Below are 7,946 nucleotides of genomic sequence, written 5' to 3'. Positions count from 1 at the left end.
GTGCATAAAAGTGAAAAATAAACTCACTGAAAGGTGCACAAGTGTGTGGCTTAATGAATTGTTATGAAGTGGATGGAACCAATCAAGAAACAGCATTACCATCCTCTCCACATGCCACCCCCCCCCCCCCACCGCCCCACCTCAGTCTAGTAACTAACCACCACCAGAAGGGTGAGCCCAATCCTGGCTTAGAACAGCACAGAATTATTTGGCTTGTTTTTGAACTTTATATAAATGGAATCACACAGGATGTACTCTTTGGGGTCTGCCTTTGTCCAGCATTCTGTTAGGAAGACACGTTGTAGATCATTCCTTCTCAGTGCTGTCTAGTGTCCGTTGTGTTGTCCTTCGTGATTGGAGACATCCCCGGAGGAGGTGGGTGTATGTCCCTGACAGCATTGGTCCCAGGGATGGACATGTGGCCTGGGTCAGCCAATTGGGATTTCCCAGACTGGAAGAAGAGAGTATCTATCTTCCCCATGAAAAGTGGTCTGTCATAGCCGACCCTGGAGTCAGGCCATCTGTGCTCCATTCTGGCTGTGTCACTTACTAGCTGTGGAATCTGCTGTGAGTTATTTAACGTCTTCATTTCCCGTCTTCACTTCCTCTTCTGTAAAAGTAGATAATAATAATAGCATCAATGCCATAGAGTTGTTTCAAAGATTAAGTGAATGCTTAGAACCACGCCAGACATATGTTAAATGCTAATAGGTGGGTTTTTATTCTTGGATTATGAACTCTAAAGGTGTAAGAGCTGTGGTAGCCACTGAGTTGCCTGCAGTGTGAACGCTGAGTTCTCCGAGGTTCTTTGTGCCACACGCCTGCCGTGCCTTTGCACATGCTGTTCCCTTTGCCTAATCTATCATCCTCCTTTGATTCTCACACAAAATTTCCATCCCTCTTGCATGTCTCAGCCCAAAAGAACCAGACTACCTACTTCGTAATAAAACACCATCCCCATTGCTGCCCCGATCATCATGCTACAATAGCTCTCAAAGTGTGGTCTGCAAACCCCTGGGGAGTCCTCCTAAGACACTATTTCCCTTTCCTACTTTGGGGTCATTTGCACTGATGGTACAAAAGCAACAGTGAGTGAAACTGTAGCTGCTTAACATGAATCAAGGCAGTGACACCAAACTGTACTACTGGACATTGGATCTTTCACCATCATGTGCTGGTTAAAAAAAAAAAGCCAGTTTCACTTAAGAATGCCTTTGATTAGGGAGGAAAATTAGTTAATTCTTGACCCTTGAATGCATGTACTTTTAAATTTCTGAGATACCAAATAGGAAGTATGCATATAGCATTTCTTAAGTACATGGAAGTAGGATGGCTGTCTCAAGGAAAAGCACTTGTACGAATGACTTACAAGCTGAATTAGCTGTTTTTTCCATGGAATACCATTTTAACTTGAAGGAACAAACGACAGACAGGCAGACGGTGGTTATTCAGACTTGGGTGTCTGGCAGACATTTTCTTGAAAATGCATAAAGAGAGCCTGTCATATCAAGGAGAACATCGGTCAGTATGTGTGGCCAAAGATAAAATCTGAACTTCAAGTAAAAATTGGAATTTTAGAAAACATGTCAGTGCCACCACAAGCGTGACAGCTTCCCGCCACTTAAAGACTTTTCTGGTGAGATGGGAGGAGATATTAACAAACGGGACTTGGCCAGCATATTACATCTGGTTCTTTACAGGCGCCTCCCCGTCTCCTCTCAATACTGATTCCATCCCACTCGTCGTCTTCCTCCAACTACTGACTTGTACTTCATCCTTCACATCTCAGTGCCACCACCGATTTGATGGACTATTTCCCCCCGGGAGGGGCTGGGCTGACCCCAGGACACCTGCCTGTGGATGACCGCCTTGCGGGGACAATGCTGGTGGTTGGGTGATCCCTTTGTTCAGGGGTCCAGGAGGGATTTGGATTCTCATGGTGGGAGGCTAAAGCCAGCTGAGTGCAGGGAAGCTGGCTCCTTGGAGGGCTGACTCAACCCTCAGTGAATCATAGAAAAATTTCAATTACGTTCTTATTGATAACTGATTAATATTACTCCTTAGCAATTATTGTGAGAGAACTTTTAAAGTCCCTTTTGAGGAATATTTTTCTTAGGACATCAGAATCTCTTATGTCTCATTCCTTTATTTGCTTTAGAAAAATGTTAACATTATTTGGAAATAATTCTATAATCAAAACTAGGTGCAAAAATAGTACAGTGAGTAAGTTCCTCTATACCCGTCACCCAGCTTCCCCCAGTGATAATGTTTTACCTAATCATAATCCATTATGAATACTGGGAAACTGACTAGTGCTATTGTCACTAAACTACAGACCTTACTTATTCTCTTGCCACAAAGAAACTCCTTTGTGCTACTCCTTTATAGTTATACTCTATTCATCTTTAAAATATAGTCTTTATTTTAATGAAAATTACAGTTCATAAAAATATCTCTGATTGGAAACACTAGCGCCAAGCATAGGGCCATGAATGTAGTAAATTATGTGGTATTTAAGCTTGAAAGCCTGGCTACAAACATTGACCTGTGGCTCACTTGCTGTGTGATTTTAGGGAAGGAACATAACCTCTCTGAGCCTTGGATGTATAACCTACAGAATGAAAGTAGTAAAACCCACTTGGTAGAGATGCTGCACAGGCTAGATACGTAGTACATGAAGTGCCTGACACGTCCATCACGGGCACCCTGTTGTGGTCAGTGTCTTAGGTCCTGTTATCCAGGAAGCAGAGGGTTGGAGATCTGCATGCGGGTTGTTTACAGGGAGCACTCAAGGGATCCACACTTACGAGCTAGTTGGGACACAAGACTGGGCAGAAAGAGAAGGTGAACTATGATGCAGTTGCAACAGGAGGCATCAGATGGTCCTGCAGGGAGCTGCAATGGCCCTTTAGAGCTGTCTAGGCCTTTGTACCCCTGCATCGACCAGTCGCTGTATGGGGCTGCTCTGAGGGAGGGGTGTAACTCTTGGCAGGGTGGCTCCCTGCAGCCAAGGGCAAGGCCTGAGGACAGACTCAGCTGTGAGCCTCTGCACTGCCGGAGAATCTGATCAGTGCTATCACAGCATCTACTGTGCTCACTCTTACTATTACGGCTCTGAGGAAGGGAGACATCAAAAGCAGAGACATCCATAGGTTTCTCGTCCGCCCCACGTGTGAACCGCATCAAACGCAGGCAAATGTGAATGGCTTGATAGCCCTAGAAAAAGCTGTTTCCTTTTCTGTGTTAGGCCATTGAAGGGGATCTGTTTACGTCTTCAGGAATTGCTATTTTGGGAGAAAGGAAAAAAAAAAGGCAACGGATTCTACTCTTCCTTATAGCTGCTAAAGGGAATTTCCTAAAATTCTCTTTGCCAGCCCCAAAAAAGAACTCCATCTGGTACTGTTCTGCCCCTGAAGTGAGATTTGGAGGCAGACTTTTAATAATACCTTTTCAAGAAAGCCCTTCTCAGTGTGCCAAGGACAAGTTGGTATCAGTGACATCATCAGTAGTTGTGTTTGTTTAGTAATAGCTGGAAACCTACTGGAAGGCTGACACTGAGCTAAGGCCCGTGGAGGACACCAGAGAGGAAGTACTGAGTCTCCCACTCAAAGGACCCCATTTCGTGGCTTCTCCCCAAGCACAGCTACTCAGAGATAGAATAAATAGTGGAGTTTTGAAAGTACCAACCTAAGAAGCACAGTATTGTTCTGTTTACTCAGTGGATGCGGATTAAGATCCTGATGATTCATATCTAGACTTGATTAGTGTAGTTTGGTCTATAAACATTATGACATCGTGTCTCCTTTTATAAGGTAAATATCATATATGTTAAAGGGAAGCACACCTGTTCTGGGCAACATCCTGAGTTTTGGGGTGAACAGTTGAAATAAGTGTTCCTGACTTAAGTCTCTGGAATAAATTTCTTTGGCCAGTTATCCAAGCAACTATTTGCCTTTATGTGTTTATAAATAAAGATACAGCTCCATTGTACACAATGATAATGAAATGATAACAAGAAGAATTTTCATAAATTAAGGAGATTTTTCTGCCAGAAAGCTTGATACACACTTTCTGCCTTTTTCAAGCATCCATGCTCGTATTTGGGGGAGGTGTCTGCACTAACACATAGTAGAGATTGACCTAGAAGCTTCCACATCTGTGGCAAGGGTACAAGCCCTCATACTCTTCAGATCTGGGAAGGGTTAAACTCAACCCTGCTGGTCACTGCCCTCCAGTATTCTGTCTCTGTCTCTGTCTCTCTCCAGACTTACAGACAGCCGTGGCCTTCTCAGGATGGGAGGACAGAGCGGGGTAGGTCACTGCCCTGGAAGGCCAAAGAATGAAGCTCTGCCAGGGGAGCGCCCTTGCAGGACGAAGGGAGGTGAAAGCACATCACCCCAGGGGTCTTAAATTGCACATGTTACCCCTTTCCTCCTCACTCGAGGGAAAGGTCTGGGGGGAAGGAGCCAGGTCGGATTCCCTTTGTGTCTCCACAGGACCTTGCACAGATAGCGTTGGTAATTAATAAATGTTGGGGACTGAATGGAGTTAGATTCTGTTACCTTATTAACTGCCAGAAAGTGACACTATGCGTTAAGCAGCAGTGATCAGCACCACAAATTAGTCATCCTTAGAGGCAGCAGGGTTTCCACTGTTACATCAGAGATCTTGGGTTCGTGCCTGGAAACTTCCTTGGGCAAGTGTCCTTTTAAAATCAGAATCTGTGGTGAACTCATCTAATGGATGGTTCGCACTCGTCTGGGAGTCAGAGGAGGCCTGGGCTCAGGTCCTTTCCCAGCTACGTGACCTTGGAGAAGTAGCCAAACCACCTTAAGGCACGGTTTCCTCAGTGGTTAAATGGGTTGATCCAATGCTGCCTCTTACAGGCCTGTCTTACAGGTCTGATGAGCTCCCAAAGCCTGATGAGCCTGCAAAGGATCAGGCTCACCCCAAGTGCTTAATACATGGTGGCCAGTATTACCATAACTAGGATAACCGTATAATGTGTCATCTAAATCAAGATACTTTGACAGCAGAAAGGGGCATAAAAACAATTAGAATGATAACTTTTTCTGAAAGATTTACTTCCTGACCAACAAATTGTTGTCTTATATTGGTAGACCAATAAAATGGTTCTCTTCAGGAACTATGTTCAAGTATAAAATTCCTTTGAAGAAATTAAACAACATCTATCTCTGTACATTAAAGACAATTTGAAAATTTTCTTTATGTTGATGATGTGAACATTAAATATTTTTCTTGATATATTTTTTTAACATCTTTATTGGATTATAATTGCTTTACAATGCTGTGTTAGTTTCTGCTTTATAACAAAGTGAATCAGCTATACATATAATCCCATATCTCCTCCCTCTTGCGTCTCCCTCCCACCCTCCCTATCCCACCCCTCTAGGTGGTCACAAAGCACTGAGCTGATCTCCCTGTGCTATGTGGCTGCTTCCCACTAGCTATCTATTTTATATTTGGTAGTGTATATATGTCCATGCCACTCTCTCACTTCGTCCCAGCTTACCCTTCCCCGTCCCTGTGTCCTCAAGTCCATTCTCTACGTCTGCGTCTTTATTCCTGTCTTACACCTAGGCTCTTCATAAGCTTTTTTTTTTTTTAGATTCCATATATATGTGTTAGCATACGGTATTTGTTTTTCTCTTTCTGACTTACTTCACTCTGCATGACAGACTCTAGGCCCATCCACCTCACTACAAATAACTCAATTTTGTTCCCTTTTATTGCTGAGTAATATTCCATTGTATATATGTGCCGCATCTTCTTTATCCATTCATCTGTCGATGGACACTTAGGTTGCTTCCATGTCCTGGCTATTGTAAATAGAGTTGCAATGAACATTTAGGTACATGACTCTTTTTGAATTTTGGTTTTCTCAGAGTATATGCCCAGTATTGGGATTGCTGGGTCGTATGGTAGTTCTATTTTTAGTTTTTTAAGGAACCTTCATACTGTTCTCCATAGTGGCTGTATCAATTTACATTCCCACCAACAGTGCAAGAGTGTTCCCTTTTCTCCACACCCTCTGCAGCATTTATTGTTTGTAGATTTTTTGATGATGGCCATTCTGACTGGTGTGAGGTGATACCTCACTGTAGTTTTGATTTGCATTTCTCTAATGATTAGTGATGTTGAGCATCCTTTCATGCGTTTGTTGGCAATCTGTATATCTTCTCTGGAAAAACGTCTATTTAGGTCTTCTGCATTGAGCTGCATGAGCTGCTTGTATATTTTGGAGATTAATCCTTTGTCAATTGCTTCATTTGCAAATATTTTCTCCCATTCTAAGGGCTGTCTTTTGTCTTGTTTATGGTTTCTTTTGCTATGCAAAAGCTTTTAAGTTTCATTAGGTCCCATGTGTTTATTTTTGTTTTTATTTCCATTTCTCTAGGAGGTGGGTCAAAAAGATCTTGCTGTGATTTATGTCATAGAGTGTTCTGCCTATGTTTTCCTCTAAGAGTTTTATAGTGTCTGGCCTTACATTTAGGTCTTTCATCCATTTTGAGTTTATTTTTGTGTATGGTGTTAGGGAGTGTTCTAATTTCATTCTTTTACATGTAGCTATCCAGTTTTCCCAACACCACTTATTGAAGAGGCTGTCTTTTCTCCATTGTATACTCTTGCCTCCTTTATCAAAAAGAAGGTGGCCATATGTGCATGCGTTTATCTCTGGGTGTTCTATCCTGTTCCATTGATCTATATTTCTGTTTTTGTGCCAGTACCATACTGTCTTGATTACTGTTGCTTTGTAGTATAGTCTGAAGTGAGGGAGCCTGATTCCGCCAGCTCCGTTTTTCTTTCTCAAGATTGCTTTGGCTATTTGGGGTCTTTTGTGTTTTCATACAAATTGTGAAATTTTTTGTTCTAGTTCTGTGAAAAATGCATTTGGTAGTTTGATAGGGATTGCATTGAATCTGTAGATTGCTTTGGGTAGTATAATCATTTTCACAATGTTGATTCTTCCGATCCAAGAACATGGTATATCTCTCCATCTGTTTGTATCATGTTTAATTTCTATCATCAGTGTCTTATAGTTTTCTGCATACAGGTCTTTTGTCTCCTTAGGTAGGTTTATTCCTAGGTATTTTATTCTTTCTGTTGCCATGGTAAATGGGAGTGTTTCCTTAATTTCTCTTTCAGATTTTTCATCATTAGTGTATAGGAATGCAAGAGATTTCTGTGCATTAATTTTGTATCCCGCTACTTTACCAAATTCATTGATTAGCTCTTGTAGTTTTCTGGTAGCATCTTTAGGATACTCTATGTATACTATCATGTCATCTGCAAACAGTGACAGCTTTACTTCTTCTTTTGCGATTTCGATTCCTTTATTTCTTTTTCTTCTCTGATTGCTGTGGCTAAAACTTCCAAAAATATGTTGAATAATAGTGTTGAGAGTGGACAACCTTGTGTTGTTCCTGATCTTAGAGGAAACTGTTGCAGTCTTTCACCATTGAGAACGATGTTGGCTTGTGGGTTTTTCATGTATGGCCTTTATTATGTTGAGGTAAGTTCCCTCTGTGCCTACTTTCTGGAGGGTTTTTATCATAAATGGGTGTTGAATTTTGACGAAAGCTTTTTCTGAATCTATGAGAAGATCATATGGTTTTTCTCCTTCAATTTGTTAATATGGTGTATCACATTGATTGATTTGCATATATTGAAGACTCCTTGCATTCCTGGGATAAACCCTACTTGATCGTGGTGTATGATCCTTTTAATGTGCTGTTGGATTCTGATTGCTAGTATATTGCTGAGGATTTTTGCATCTATGTTCATCAGTGATATTGGCCTGTAGTTTTCTTTCTTTGTGACATCTTTGTCTGGTTTTGGTATCAGGGTGATGGTGGCCTCGTAGAATGAGTTTGGGAGTGTTCCTCCCTCAGCTATATTTTGGACGAGTTTGTGAAGGATAGGTG

Source organism: Balaenoptera borealis, assembly GCF_965194805.1.
Source record: "Balaenoptera borealis genome assembly, chromosome: 15".
NCBI classification, from domain to species: domain Eukaryota; kingdom Metazoa; phylum Chordata; class Mammalia; order Artiodactyla; family Balaenopteridae; genus Balaenoptera; species Balaenoptera borealis.
Note: the sequence above shows the minus strand (reverse complement) of the source record.